Source organism: Eupeodes corollae, chromosome 1 (genome assembly GCF_945859685.1).
Source record: "Eupeodes corollae chromosome 1, idEupCoro1.1, whole genome shotgun sequence".
Classification (NCBI taxonomy): Eukaryota; Metazoa; Arthropoda; class Insecta; order Diptera; family Syrphidae; genus Eupeodes; species Eupeodes corollae.
This window is the reverse complement of record NC_079147.1, coordinates 233,125,158-233,141,787: the sequence shown is the minus strand read 5'-3', so window position 1 is coordinate 233,141,787 and position 16,630 is coordinate 233,125,158. Positions and strand designations below refer to the sequence as shown.

The 16,630-nt window shown below is 38.1% G+C and overlaps 1 protein-coding gene across 1 annotated transcript in view; it reads right to left on the bottom strand.

The window, feature by feature from the left end:
- Positions 1–16,630, bottom strand: part of LOC129943442 (7SK snRNA methylphosphate capping enzyme bin3) — a 262,476-nt gene that overhangs the window by 196,131 nt on the left and 49,715 nt on the right. Inside the window, exon 2 of the mRNA XM_056052889.1 lies at positions 12,746–12,771. The gene's annotated coding sequence lies outside the window, so the exon portion shown is untranslated. The remainder of the gene's footprint in view (positions 1–12,745; positions 12,772–16,630) is intronic.

Below are 16,630 nucleotides of genomic sequence, written 5' to 3'. Positions count from 1 at the left end.
TTCACCCCAAAACCATCAACGGGCCAAGCCTTCCTAAACGGAGTAGAAACCTCCAGTTGACTTAACAGCCAAACATTGTAGTTCAATTTGACGACAACTGCAAAATCGATGAACCAGCTAATATCCATAGATTCTGCAATCCTAAAGAAATAGCTGAGATCATTAACAACTTGAAGCCGAAGAAGTCAACTGGAACGGACGGGATTTCCAACGTTATCCTGAAAAGACTTCCGCAAGTTTTTATGATAATCTTGACTATTATCATAAAAAACTGCATCAACAGAGGCTATTTTTAAAAAAAGTGGAAGACAGCCAAAGTAGCGGCAATTCCGCAGAAAGGCAGCACCAATGTGATCTGCAACTACATTTCGGTCTTACTCCTCAACAATATCAGCAAAATTCTGGAAGAAGTCATATTAAAAAAGCTGAAGAAATTCGACAACATAAAACATCATCCCCGACATGCAGTTTGAATTCCAAAAAGCTTACTCACTGATCCATCCACTTCTGAAGTTTGAGTCCGACGTCCAACGAGCCACAGTTGGATGCTTTCTGATTTTCGAGAAAGCTGAAAAAGATTGAGGCCCTCATCCATAAGCTCCGAATTTTTAATATCCCACAGATAATAACACAAATTTTGGTTTCTTTTCTTTCTTTCAGAAACTTCTTCGTAGAAATCGACAGTTGCAAGTCAACGATTAAAGGCTCGAGTCGCCCAAGGATCAAAACATGGACCGTTCCTCTACAGCCTGATGACATCTGACAAGCCAGTGCCAAAGGTTTGTGAGAACCTGCTGTTTGTGTATGACTCTCTTACCTATTCGAATACTACCAGAAGTGTGGAATAAGGATATGCACCGGAATTGGTGTACTTCCGGAAACCCGTCACCAACAACAGAAGCTGTAGATCGGCCGGCGGCAGTGGCCCGAAACCTTGTTCTGACGTTTCCGAATGGATCAAGGATTAAAGCCAAGAAGAACGCGACATACCTGGGAATACACTTCAATGAGCTGCTGCGATTCAAATCACACTCTAAGGCTGTGATAACGAAAGCCACCATCGCACTCCATCGAGTTCATCCTCTCCTGAAGAAGAAAACAGGATTAGGTAAACCAACGAAACTGTTGATATACCAACAACTACTACGACCGGTTATCACCTACAGTTTTCCGAAATGGTCCACCATATCAAAACTGCAATGGAAAAACTTTAAGTCTTCTAGAGGAAGATGCTAAGGATATGCACTGATCTACAATTCGACCGTTAACGACAGAAGCCCTATAGCAATCAAAGAGTCTACGAAGAAGCTGAAATCAAGCCACTTGACCAGTTCAAGGAAGATAATTACCAAAGTCGAAAGCCACCCTAACCAATTAATGAGAATGATGACAAGGTATAGAAGGATACAGATTTTTATTTAAAAATCATCTTCAGTAATGAGACTTCGGAGACTTACTCCTGATCCTACGTCAATATGCAGAATCGTCTAATATCAAAATGAGAAACTCCATCTTCAACATTTCACTTGGTGCGGTTTTGGGTGGCGTTTATTTGAAAAAGACGGTGTCGTCGACCTACGTACCTCACAATCAGCTAAACATTCGGAATCAAGCTAGAAAAGTTTCCTGAAAGTTTTATTTCTGGAAGAAGTGATCGCTAGTCAACCCCAAGATCTCATGGTTAAACATCTTTCGAAATTCTTTTTTGGACCACGTGAATATAACAGGTTATCTATTTTGCGGCTGGAATTTGACATCTATCAAGCTAAGTTGTTAAACCATTTTTTTTTTTAGTTGAAAGTCTGACATTTGAATCACTTAACTATCGCCACAGCCACATATCGAGCTTTAAGAAATTATATTATTATTGAAGAAATTTGAATACACTGGGTTGGTAACAGATGTTCAAATGGTAGACATGTGCATTTAAGAAGACACAAGCGTCCATAGGTTTTTCTCAAAATCACACCTTTGTCTATCAACTCCTACTCTCACCTCGCCGCGGTGAACATCGGGTGCTTCGTACCTCAACTCAAGATTGGGTTCTAACCCCAGTGGAAAGTTGTTGGGGCCAGTAAACGAGAGAGGGGGGGAGAGGTGTTTCCACTAAGGCACCTCTCCTTATTCAGACGGCAGCGGGAGAATTCCCGAGATGGAATCAACGATGGCGTCTACAGTCCCAGTGAGGTTGAAACACTTAATGAACACCTTATAGGGCTTCTACGACATTTTCGGAGCCCAGGCCCATAAGGAGCGGTTTATCCGGCTACCCGCTCTTGGAGTTATACTAAGGATCTGGCCCTCCAGGTTAGGGGTTGTGCCGTCGGGGTGACTTCCTCACCACATAAAAATACCTTAGTTGCGAAGCACCAACAATCCTCGGATACGAACGGATTTACTGGTGACAACCAATGCAAACGAAATAAGGAATGTAAGTTCCGTTAAATGACCACGTGCAGCCGAACAATTAGCGGCTTCAAGGCAGATATTACCGCTATCCAAGAAGTGCGATGGGATGGACCGGGCAGACGCAAACTAAAAGACTGCGATGTATACTATGGTGACAGCTACGGAGAACAAAGGCGGCGTCTCTTTGGCTGTGGATTAGTTGTTGTAACTAGACTCAGACAAAAAGCCTTGAGTTTCATCACGACAATCCGCATCAAGGCTAAATTCGCTAACATAAGCCTAATATGCGCGCATGCCCCAACAGAGGAGAAAGATGAAGAGCTATTGGGCAAGACATATGAGCAGTGCCCTGGCTATGACATTAAAATTGTCTTAGGAGATTTTAATGCTAAGCTAGGAAGAGAAGACATCTTTGGTGGCACAATCGGGAGATACAGCCCGCTCGACACCACCTCCGACAACGGATTAAGGCTGGTCGATTTCGCTGCGGGGCGAGACGTTCTGGTAGCTAGTATTCACACTTCATGATATCAACAAGGAGACATGGAAATCTCCTCATCAATCAACTATCAACCCGATAGACATGACACTTCTCCAGTATACATGATGTCCGGACATTCCGAGGGACCCACATTGACTCGGACCACTACCTCGTTGTAGCCAAGGTACGGCTACGAAAATCCCGATTCAAGCCAAAACAAGGAAGTTCTGTGAGAAGATTCGACGTAAGACGGCTACAATCGCAAGAGACCGCCATGTCTTTTTCCGATCGAGTCTCTAACAACCTCTTGAGAAGTCATATGCTGCCTGCATTAAGCATTGAAAACCAGTGGCAACATTGCCTTGCAGCAGAGATGACTCCTCTGAAGTGCTAGGTTTCACACGGCCACCACAGCGAAACCCCTGGTTTGACCACGAATGCCGGCAAGCGCACATAGCGAAACAACAGGCATACAAAACGGCGCTGCACAGAAGGACCAGAGCTTCTCACGAGATCTACGAGTAGAAGATGAGAGAGAAACACCGGCTTCTTAGATGGAAAAAAAGAGAGCATGATAAGTGCTCGATCGAGAAGATAGAGGGATGTCACAACAGGAATGAGGTTCGTTAATTTTACCAAAAGGTAAAAAAACCTCCCAAGGGTACCAGCCACGAACCAAAGCCTGTAAGGACGATCAGGGGAACATAGCAGTGGAACTTAAGTCAAAAAAGCTGCTGGAGCTGACGGCATCGCTGCCGAACTATTCAAAGTAGCAGGCGGTGACTTGGTACGGAGCATGCACCAACTCATCTGCAAAATATGGTTGGAAGAAAGCATGCCCGATGAGTGGAATCTCAGCAAAGTGTGACGGATACATAAGAAAGGAGACCCTCTAAACTGCGCCAACTACAGAGGCATCAGTCGATACCCACCATCACTTTATCGATTTTAAAGCTGCGTATGACAGCATCTATAGGGAGGAGCTCTACCGACAATGTCTAGTTTTGGCATCCCTGTCAAACTTATCCGTTTGTGCAGAATGACGATGGAGAATGCACGTTGCTCTATCAAGGTCGGAAAAGATCTCACCGATGCATTTGATGTCAAAAAAGGTTTAAGATAAGTCGATGCACAGACATGCGACTTCTTCAACATCGTTTTCGAACAAATTGTGCAAAACTCAACCGTCAACACTAGAGGCACAATCTTCCAAAGGTCCATCCAATTACTCGGATACGCAGATGATATTGACATAATTGGAAGATCAAAGCGTGATGTCAGTGGACCGTTTTTGAGCATTGCGACGAAAGCGAAGAAGATGGGTTTAGTGGTCAATGGATAGGTATAACTTCAAGGTAGTTAAGGACTTTGTCTACCTAGGCTCCGCTATAAACTCAGATAACGACACCAGCGCTGAAATCAAACGAAGAATAACTCTTGCAAATCGCTGCTTCTTTGGACTTAGAAGGCAAAGAGTAGTAAAGTCCTCTCACGAGCATTTAAAATCACCATCTATAAGAAACTCATCATCCCGGTTCTCATTTATGGCGCTGAGGCCTGGACCCTGTCAAAGAAAGATGAGAGCGTCTTAGAATGCTTCGAGAGAAAAATTCTTCGGGTGATTTTTGGTCCCGTATGCATAGATGGAGAATGGAGGAGAAGATATAACGACGAACTGTACGGGCTGTACAGCGACACTGACCTATTTAGCCAGCCCGAAAGGTCTTCGAATCCAATCCCGAGGGACGCCGTAGTAGAGGAAGACCGCGACTCAGGTGGCGCACGCGGGTGGGTGAGGACCAACCAACCAACTGGGCGTGCGAAACTGAAGACAGCTAGCTAGAGACCGAGCTGGCTGGAGACGCATGTTGGTTGAGGCCCAGGCCCGCCCCAGACTGTAGAGCCACCTTAAGTAAGTAAGAAAGTTTAGAGGTTTTAGACAAGGCGACGCACTGTCATGCGACTTCTTCAACATCGTTCTGGAAAGAATTGTGCAAAACTCTACCGTCAACACTAGAGACACAATCTTCCAAGGGTCCATCCAATAACTCGGATACGCAGATGATATTGAGCATTGCGACGGAAGCAGAGAAGATGGGTTTACCTTAACCTCGCATGTTGGTTGAGGCCCAGGTCCGCCCCGGAGTAAGTAAGTAGTAATTTCTGACTGTTATTTTTTACGAAAAGCTCAAAAAATATCACAAAACTTTTTTGAACATAAATCTACAACAACCTAAAAAATAACACCCTGTTTCTTGATACTTGAGAAATTTATCAAAACTGAACACAAAAAACACCTCAACTTCAAAGTTCGTCGAATCAATTTATAAATTTGGTTCCTATCGAAGGTTATCCTAGGAGGTATACAAACGAAGGTATAGGTGTATGGATATCTCCATAAATCTGTCCTTCCATAAATCAGTAAATAAAAACTTTTCGATATCGATTGAATTTTATAAAGAAACTATGTACATTCCCTAACTATAGGTTTATATAGATTTTATATATGTAGACCAAAAATATAACAAAACAAAATATAATAGAATCAAGCATCTTCCGTTCGTTCCGTATCGTTCCTGATGTTCCGGTAAGCTGAATGGTTTATTCGTATTATTCATTTGCAAGAAAAACAAATATAAAAATAAAATAAATAAAAATAAAAATAAAACTGAAACTAAAAGATGAAAAGATTCAACTCGATATTGAGATAATCTAAAAGATGTTTAACTTTATTCAGCTTGAATTTTGTTCCATCTATTCTTTCTTCGTTACCTTTTGTTTATGTTTTTATTAGTTCTCTATTTTTTCATTTCTTCTTTTCTTTTTTTTTTTTGTATACATAGTGGCAAACTTGAAGCTCTAGTGAGGGATTGTATTTCATCCCTTGACTCGTAATCATAATACACTCAAAAGAGTTGAGTATAAATAAAAACGAAAAGAGGGTAAGAATAAGGTAAGACAGGGTAAGTTGTTGCTTTCAAAAAGCCAAGGACACTTTTTCGTTGCATAAACTTTGAAAATATAGCAAATTTAAAAAGGACTTTAAATAAGTAAATTTAATGTGTGACTTTTGTCTTCGTCACACTTTCGAAGAGTCGGAAATACGAAGCCTGGGAGTATTTTAAACTTAAGTCTTTTCATAGTTTGACGTTTTAAGTCTATAAGATATTGATTTTCTTGTGGTTTGAAGAACACCAAAAATATGCTCATGTTTAAGATTGACATTTACCCCACAATACCCTATAAATCCCAAAGGTCTTGAACTAAGCTACACAAAAAGAAGTGAACAGATGTTTTGTATTTCTAAAATATGAATAATGGGATGGGCTTTTATTTCGGAGGCCAAAGAAGCGACGAAAGAACACTCTTTTTTCTAATATTAAAAAAGGATAGACTATAAAAATAGAATGAAATTGATTGAATAAATTTATTTGGCTATAACATTATGCAAATAAATTGTTTAAGCCAAATTAGTGATTTTGAAAGATTTTATTTTGTTGTGTTTAGTTTTTTTTTTTTCGGGGCGTTGTTTGAGGTTTACAAAAAAAAAAAAAAAAAATATTTCCAGAGATATAGAAAATATAGTCATGAATTGAAGATGGACATTTTTTACTTTAATGGGATTTTAATAAATTCAAAAAGATAACAAAAGTAGATTAGGTGAATATATAATTAAATTTAAACCTTTAAACATTTAATTTAAACAAAAAGATGCAAAATTAATCTCAAGACATGTTCAATGACATAATATGCATACATTTTTGTATCATGTACACTCACCCAAGGGGGTTTTAATACCCTTAGCATGTTTACGTTTAAGCAAAGTGCGAGTGTTAGGAAAATAGGGAAGGACTTAAGAAAAGATAGCGGTTTTGAATATTAAAATGGGAGGGAAAAAAAGAGTTCGGTAAAGCATTCAACATTCTCGATGTGCGGTTGAAAAAAGAATCTCTATACATAACAGTACGAGCGAAATTGAGCTCAAGGGTAAACTGATGGGCATTTCTGGAAGTACAAGGATCGGGTTTTTCAATAAGATAATAAAGTTTTTTTTTTAATAAAACAAAAACGGTTTTGGATATAAATGAAGTTCCTTATTCTTGTGAAAGTGCTTTCGATACCATTATGTATGGAACTCGATTTTTTTTGCATGGTAACTACGGGCACGCTTGCAGAAGTCCAGAAGCTGAACCCAATTGTCGACAGTCTTAAGGCATAAATCGATATTGCTGCAATTTTACGATCGATGTTCGTGCGAAATTCATCAATCGTCGCTGGCTTGTTGGCATAGATCATAGACTTGACGTAGCCCCACAGGAAATAGTCTAACAGCGTCAAATCGCCTACCGAGGCGGCCAAGAGACTGGACCACTTCGTGAAATAACACGTTATACATACTTGGTTTACAATAAATTGATTGTTCGAACCACATTTCCTCCAAGTCTATATCATCCAATTGAGGCCAAATATTCGGATATCGTTGAATGGTAGCGAACCCCATTCACAGTAACGTGCCAGTCTTAATCATCACGGAAGAAGTACGGCCCAATGACTCCGCCGGCCCATAAACCACACCAAACCGTAATTTGTTCGGGATGCAATGGTGACTCATGGAGTACGTGAGGATTGCTGTCTGAACAATACCGCATATTTTGTTTACTAATAATTTTTCGATGAAAATCCGAATTATTTTCAAGTTTTACGGCTTCAGTTCTTGCGTCAAGAACTTTTCCCAAAATTCACCACAACGACGTAAAAGTGATGCCCAACGCAACGCTTGAAAACGACGTGTGAGAGACACATACCCATTTGGGCTTTCTGCAACTGAAGTCTCAGCGGCAAGAATATTCTCGACACTACGGGCACTTCGGTAGTGTTCCGGTGGTATGATAGTTAGTGCGTTGGACTGTCATGCAAGGGGTCTTGGGTTCAATCCCTGCCTGTGCCACCTTAATTTAAAAAAAAAAAAATAATTTTCGCGGGACTGACTTTTGCGAGGAATTGACAAATGCTTCAAGAGTAATTCTTGTCATGAAAAAGTGCTTTCTCAAATTAGCCGTTCGGATTCGGCCTAAAATTGTAGGTCCCTTCCATTCCTGACAACAGTACTCGCACACAGGAATGGTTGAGAGTTGTAAGTCCCTAGGTCCTAGTTCCCAACAGACTGTTGCGCCACCTGTGCCTGTGGATTCAAATTTGTCCACAAGATGCTAAGTTCTTGGTCTGCTAGGACGATTACGACGCCCATAAATTGGACGTTGAGCTCTTAACGTTGAGGCCCGAATATCGGTAGTTAATTTTAATAATTTCGACTCGTTGTTAGCTTGAATATCTTTCCATCATGAAATGTCAAATTTTACTGAAGAGAAATGTCAAAAGAGAGGCAATAAATATGGCGTCGCGTCGCTTGCTGTCCTTGCCAGTCTACTTTTGTAACTTCCTGTTGAAAAGCCCTGTATTACGGCTAAATTGAATTGAGGGGTGAAATGTAACTGGGAGAGATCTAAATGTTTCGGTTATAGTTCTATCGACTATCATAGGGCACTTGCCCAAAGATGCGAGTTATATTTAAGTTTTGGACTAATAAAAGCTTTGTAAATTACAGCCAGATCAGAAGAGGTGACAAATTTCTTACACCGTCGGAGGAATCCTATGCACCTGGCAGCATTTTTGGCGATATCGAATATGTGATCATTCTATAAGAGATCATCTGTACTACACATACGGAGTCAAACGGATCTGCATCCAACTATAGAACACGTTTAAATGCACTTCTGATGATGGAACAATACGACGCAAGCCTGCAAATATTGGAAAAAGCATTTAAGAAGCGTACCATATACCAAATATCAGTCAAACATAAACTGAATTTAGAAAGCCTTGGTTTGACAAGGAATGCATGCAGGCGAGAAGCCTTTCTTACGCTTGGCTAAAGGAATATAGGAAGTATAATACAAGTCTTTCAAAAGACCGTTACATGGAGTGTAATCAGACTATTCGGAAGCCCAAGCACATCAGCTTGCAAAGTGTAACGAGTCATAGGAGTTTTGGAACAAAATTTACTACTAGCCCGAGCAATTGTTAAACCCAGATGATCCAAATAAGTTTTTGAATCAGTATGCCGAACCTGGCTTCAAAAATAAAATTTTAGATGCTCCAATCTCAAAGGAAGAAGAAATCGATAAACAACCAAAAGGATCTAAAGGCTGCAGGCTCACATGGTATACTCGCAGAATTCTACAGATACTCTTGTTGTATTCAACCAGATCTTTGAGGAAGGAACCATCCCAAATCAGTTCAGCGATGCCTTGATTTTCCCAATCCACAAGAAGGGAAGCACTGAAGTTCCGGAAAACTACAGAGGAATCTCGTTTTCTAACTCGTCATATAAGACATTTACATCGATTCTTCCATGATTGGATACATTCTAAAAATTTGCTTAGTGAGTTCCAAGCTGGTTTCAGATCGAGATACTCCACCGTCGATAACATTTTTGTACTACGCTTCATTGCCGACTCGAACAATTTACATTTTTCGTCGATTTCAAAACTGCTTTCGACAACGTGGATCGCAATGCCCAGTTTCACAAGCTTTTCCAGGGAATGTCGCTTAAGATCGGTACAGTATTGTAAAATTTATACAAGACTACCAAAGCATCAGTGTGGAATGGCCAATACTTATCAGAATGGTTCCAAACGAAATCAGGAGTTAAACAGGGCAGTGCACTCAGTCCAAGCTTGTTTGCACTCTTCATTGATGATATAGTCGAAGCATTACAAGAAGGAATCTTCTTCTTCTTCTTTTCGCTGACGACATTTTTCTGCACGTGCATACACTTCAGTCCCTTCAGCTAATGATAAATAAGCTTGCTGAATATTGTAAAAGGTGGAACCTAGTGATGGTTTTTAAGAATGGAAGAAGTGGAAGATCGGGTGCAAGATATATGCATATTGCAAAACAGCATTAAATAAATAAATTAAATTTTAAATGAAGCCTTTTAATACTAAAGTCCAATTGGACGATAGTTTGAGAGGGAAGAGGAAGCGCCTTTTTTAAGGACAGGCTGGAAAAATTCAGTTTTCCATCCACTCGGCAAGAGACCTGTAAAATGGGACAGATGGAAAAGCTTACGCAGTGGTTTTGCCAGCGTTGAAGAACACCTTTTCAGAACAAAAGGGGGAATACTATCCGGGCCAGTGGATTTGTGTATGTCAAGGTCTTTCAGTACTCTTGCTACTGCACGAGTGCGAAAGAAGATTCGTCCCATAGAATCATTTACGCTCTCAAGAACAGGAGGACTCATGACACTTTCCCCTAGCGTCAAATTAACAGCAAAATGTGCTGCAAGCAAATTGGCTTTACAATCGAAGTTTCAAAGGAAGTGTCATTGTGGACGAGCGTTGGAACCGAGGATGACGTGGTGTTTTTTACAAATGACCAGACATTTTTAATACCTTTGGGACATTGTAGTATTTTTTGCCTTAATTTCTGATGATGCAAAAATTTGGTTCGTCGAATATGACCGTTGCAGCTCTTTCTAGTTTGTTTGAACTTATTCCGGGTTTCCTCATTGGAGTTGGCTTTATAAATCCGGAAACTTACATCTTTGATCCAAATAACCTTTTTACAGCTCGAATCAAACCATGGGTTTTCCTTGGGTTTGATAGATTTTACTCTTTTCGGGATAAAATTTCTCATTAGACAAAGAATAAAATTTGTAACCATATCTGCGCTCGAATCCACGTCACTATCGAGGAAACATAGTGACCATTTAAAGTTACTGAAGAATTCATTGAGACCGTCCCAGTTGGCTTTCTCATATTGCCAAACAGTTCTCATTTTTTTCTGTAACTGTTTTTTTTTGACATGAGAAATTCAGCAGATTCGACATTTCGATATTTGGGCACCTGTTACTTTTCAAGCTGTCATCTTTTGGCATTTCACATTGGAAAAAATGTTTTCTGACCTTGTTACTCCTCGTAGAGTTGATCTCAACTCGAGGTCTTGATGATTTATCACCTTTGAATGTTTTTTTTGTTGGGCCACCTGAAAAGTAAGTTGATGGCATACTTAGGATAGGATTTCGGGGTGTATGGAATGGAAGAAAGACTAAAGTATCCGGTACACAAAAAGTTCCGTATCTATCTTCGCTTTTGCGCAACAGGATAGCGTAAAGCTCGTTGACTGAGGGAGACCCTCTTAACTGTACCAACTATAGAGGAAACAGTTTTCTTAACATCGCTTACAACATCTTTTCCGCAGTAATATGTGAACATTTAAAGCCCATCGTCAACAACCTGATAGTTCCTTATCAGTGTGGTTTTAGAGCAGGAAAGTCCACAGTCGATCAAATATTCACTTTGCGGGAGATCGTGGAAAGAACCCAAGAACATCAAATCGACACCCGCCATTTTGTCATCAATTTGAAGGCCGCATATGGCAGTATATAGAGGGACCAGCTGTATAGAGCCCCATCTAGTTTTGATATCACGTTGCTCCATAAAAGTTGGAAGCAACTTAACAGAACCTTTCGATGTCAAAGGGTTAAGACAAGATGATGCGGGTAAAAGTCCAACGACTAACATGGCTGGTTGGCTTGAAACTAATGCTCCCGCCCGGACAGCAGCGCACAAGAGGAAGGCCGCGGATCAGGTGGAGCGCACAAGTGGAAAGTGACCTCACCCAACTTGGAGAGCGAAACTGGAGACACCTAGCTAGCGACCGAGCTATATGGAGAAGTTTGCTGGGTGAGACCCTAGTTCACAAAGGACTGTAACGCCACCTTAAGTAAGTAAATAATCAGACTGCTTTCTTTCAGCGTATAACTTTTTTAGTCTTGCAAAGCTCTTTAAACTTCTTAATGGCCAGCGTTCGTCAAACCAGTGTTTTTTTTGTATTTCGTTTCTTTTGGCTGAGTCATTCTTGTGGGTATGAGGCTTTCACAATCCGTTCTTATTAGAAAAAGCCCTCGATTTGAACTGATTGCAAGTCTAGAGATCGTCGGTACACCTGAGCCTTAGCCTCTTATCATTTGAATTTAGGCAGGAGCCGCATAAAGGTTTTTTCCCCATTATACTTAGTTTGAATTTGAATAAGATATTTTAATAATCTCAAAATATTTCACGAACGGTTCCCAATCTTCTCGTATGATAGCATAATCGACCAATGATGTCCCTTGACCGCCAACAAACGTTAAATGCCCTGACGAGTCACCGGCACTGTTGACCGAGCTAGATGAAGAAGTTTATTGGGTGAGGCCCTAGTTCACACAGGACAGTAGCGCCATCTTAAGTAAGTAAGGAAGTAGCTAATATCAAATGAAATCTCTTATTGGAAAACTTTGTTTTTATATATCAATTGAAAAAATGTTCATAATTTTAAACTTGTCAAACTGGGTGTCTGTCAAATTGTGCGGGATGATACTGTACTCTATTTCCAATATTTTTTGACATGTACTCAGTAAAATAACTTTGAAGGGTTATTCAAACTATTGCATGACTAATATCAATTTTGTTCATAAATTTTATATGTAATATTATTAATATATTAAATAATGTATATCACGCATATCTATTAACTGCACATTGAGAAGGGGTACTTTTTCATTATTTTGTGTGTCTAAGTTGACATATCGTTGTATTAAATTAATAATGCGACCACGAACCACATAGGCACTTAAACTTCAACAACACGAGGAGAGAATTGAATTGAAATAAACCTACCCGAAGTACCTAAATAAGTTAAATATTAATATTACTTTTTATTTGCGTCTATGGGTACCTAAGATTGCTTCCAGGAATTTCTATCAGGTGTCACAATATACTGGTTAATAAGAAGGAATTTCAAATTACTTACCCAGAAAAATGTTTAATTGTGATTTCCTGTAATTAAATAATAAAAAAAATTGGTTAATTCTCTTGAAAGTTGGAAACGGATTTGTTTATGATTTTTCTAAACACAAATAGATTTAAGTTCAATTTTTAATACGAAAAATATATTCAGATTGAAGTTGAATTCACTTTAATTTTGCCACTTCATAATTAAAAAAAATCAATACATCAGGAAATACGACTATTTTTGCGAATAAAATATGTTCTTATCATATTTCTGTAAAAAGTTTGGAAAGTTTCAAAGAGAATTATGAAAAGAGGCGTTCAAAGATGCTTTAAAATTCATGAAGACATAGTGTTCTTAAAAATTCGCCCAGTGCGGCTAAAGAATGAATCTCTTTAAAGGGTGAGCTAAATCCTTTTTAAAAAATACAAACAAAACTAAAATATTTCACCTATAATATGAACAGTACCCGTGGCATGATGGTTAGTGCGGTGGTCATGCGAGAGGTCTTTGGTTCGATCCCTGCCTGTGCCACCTAAACTTTTATTCACGGGTACCATCTTTTGCGAGGAATTGACAAATTCTCCAAGTGTAATTCTTGTCATGAAAAGTGCTTCCTCAAATTACTCGTTCGGCATATAAACTGTAGGTCCCCTCCATCCCTGTCAACAGTACTAGCTTACATTAATGGTTGAGAGTTGTAAGTTACTAGGCCCTGTTTCTCTACGGACTGTTGATATCTTCAAGACGGCTTAGAGCACAATTTGCTGAGCAAAAGATGGCGACCAATATGTTAGTTAACATGGTTTTGCAACGTCCGTCATTTACTGAAAAGCAGTTCCCAGGCTCTTTTTTAAAACTGAACCAATGATACCACCACTCCACAATCCAAACCAAACTGTCACTTTTAGTAGTCTTATTGACCTATTGAAAATAACGTAGCCGCTGCTGTGGAGAAAATGCACCTCTTCAAAATCATTATCAACTTGAAACTGCTCAATGGCCCAAACTACGAAGCGATAACAAAGCGGATCTTCGCATCGTGCACATTTAATCAATCAATTGAATTGATCCTAACACTCTCGGGTGCAGTAGCCACATACTCTACAGTGGGTGCAGCTGGGAATACTTCATTATTTCGGCCAAAACTTTTCTATAAAAGAACACACTCGTTAGGCTAAACAACACTCACTTTGAAAACAAGTATTTAATATTTCCCAATCTTGTTCAAGCTTTTTTTCTTCATTGGTGGCATGGTACTGACATTTTGTTATGATTTCGAGCAAGAAACAACTGTCAGTGTCAAAATTACCATTTGATTTGAAAAGAAACCACTACGCGTCCGACTTTGTTAAAAAGCAAATATCAACAACCTATCAAGAGAATCATTTTTAATAAAACAAAAATATAAAATAACTTAAAACAACACATAAACAATTCATCAAGTTTTATTCTTTCTCAAAGCGTTTAATATTATGATGAAAAAGATAAACAAACTATATTTATTAACAAAATTTTAAAATACCTATAATCAACATTTTAATGTTGAAATTTATAAATAACAAAAAAACATTTCGTATACACACATTTCGAGGAGGATGACAAGTCACGCAATTCAATTACACCAAATGTATCTTATCTTTATAATAAATTGTTTATGTGTGTGGTACATATGTATATGAAATAGGTTAAACATACAGTTGTGCTCATATAATTGGGCCACATTCATTCATCTTTTTGAATTGGAATGTTTTCCAAACATCCGTTAAATTATTTTAAGCCTGTTTTAAGCTCAACTCCATGTGAAAGAAAAGCCACATACTATTTAGATAGAAGCTTTATTTTTCATAGATAAGGCTTTACAAAAATCTGCGTAGTACGCAGCTTCCTCAGAGATTTGACTGAAAATTGTTATGAATTTGAAGAAAAACTCTATTTGAAGGCAAACTATGATGAAAAAACCTTCATCTTCATCTACTTAATGAAACCCAGACCTCTATTTGCTTTTTTAACTATGAAGTTAATATGTTCATTGAATGTTAGTTAAGGATCTAGGACAACACCTAAGTCAGAAAATACATATACCCTACTTAAAGAACACGAATCAAACATGTAACTAAAAACTATTGAAACTTTTTTGGGTGTAAAACTCATGGTTTTACATTTATCAACATTTATTGCACCATTCCCTGAGTAATATTAAGTCTTCCTGCAAGAGAAGACAGTCAATTGTAGAGTTAGTTTGTTTTTTTAATCTTTAATATAATCAGCATATATTAGGACAGACGAATTTTGTATGATCGAAAACAAGTCATTTATAAATAAAACAAATAGAAAAGGACCAAGGTGACTACCCTGGGGGACCCCAGAATTCACAACAAATAAACTTGAACACTCATTACTAAATTTATTACTATAACGTCTATCTTGCAAATATGAGGAGATCCAGTTTATGAAACTGTGGTTAAAACCTTGCGGTGAGAGTTTTAAAAGTAATGTGTTATGACACAATTTATCAAAGGCCTTGCTGAAATCAGTAAAGATACAATCTACTTGTTCACGTTTTTCAAAAACATCTAAACAAAAGGACGTAAAGTTTAACAGATTAGTAACAGTTGAACGGTTTTTAACAAAACCATGCCGGTTATCACAGATAATTGAACAGTGAAAAGAAAGGACGCTACATACGATTGACTCAAATAGTTTAGGTATCACAGATAGTTAAGCAATAGGGGAAATTTTTAACAGTGGTAGATGTGTTAGGAAAACTGACAGTATTATAATCTACAAAAGCATCTTTGAAGTAGTTTTCAAACATGTTCGCAATTATTCTTGGCATATTACTATTAGATGTCGAATCTGTCATTAAGTTAGGGTACCCACATGATTTCTTCTTACAATTAACGAACTTCCAAAACCTATCAGGATTATTTTTAAGGTTTAATTCAATTTTCCGAACACAGTCATCATATAGGATGTTGGAGTAGTCAGTGAAAAGTTGTTTTATTATAATGAACGTCCTAGAACCATCGCCAGTTCTTGTTTGATTGTACTTTATCCAAGCTTTGTTCCTTTTGTTTTTTAAGTTTTTAAGTTTTTAGCGTGAGAATCAAACCATAGTAGAACACTCAAGTTATTTCCAGTCTTTTTAAATGGAATCGTTTTGTAGAAGCTGTCAAAAAGACTTAAATAAAAAATGTTACACATATCGTCAATATTTAAGTTACAAAATAAGTGATCCCAAGTTAAAAAGGTTTTCAAAATTACACAATAAGCATAAACAATAATAGCTTGGCAAAATACTTTACAGATAATAATCTTATTGAACTTAATCAGTGGTAATTTCCTACATATAAGTGGGTATACCATTTTAGTGGCAATACTTATTTTGCTAAGGGTATTTGTAATATGGTCCCGAAAAGTTAACGTCTTGTCTAAATATACAAAAAGATATTTGACGGAACCAACCCACGGGATATCACAGTTATTTATCTTTAGTTGAGTAAGTAGTAAAGCACAGGCTTTTCTTTTCCTGGTAAAAAAGATTCCCTGTGTTTGTTCAGCATTTAGACTGACTTTCCGCATGTTATGAAATAATCATTCATTTTATTTCAAGTATATTGCAAATCATTTTCAATTTCACATCCAATTTTACTTGAATTAAAAAGGCGGTATCATAGGCAAACATTGCTATTTCACAGTTTCATATTTGTGAAAAATCAGCAACATACGTAATGTATAATAATGGTAATGGACCTAATACTGACCCTTGAGGTACCCCCGATGTTATATTTTTAACGGAAGAGTGATTTCTATTTAAATTAACTTGAAATTGCCTGTTTCTAAGGAAGCTTTGTATTAGTTTTATTATATATAAAGGAGAACCGAATAATTTTAGTTTATGAA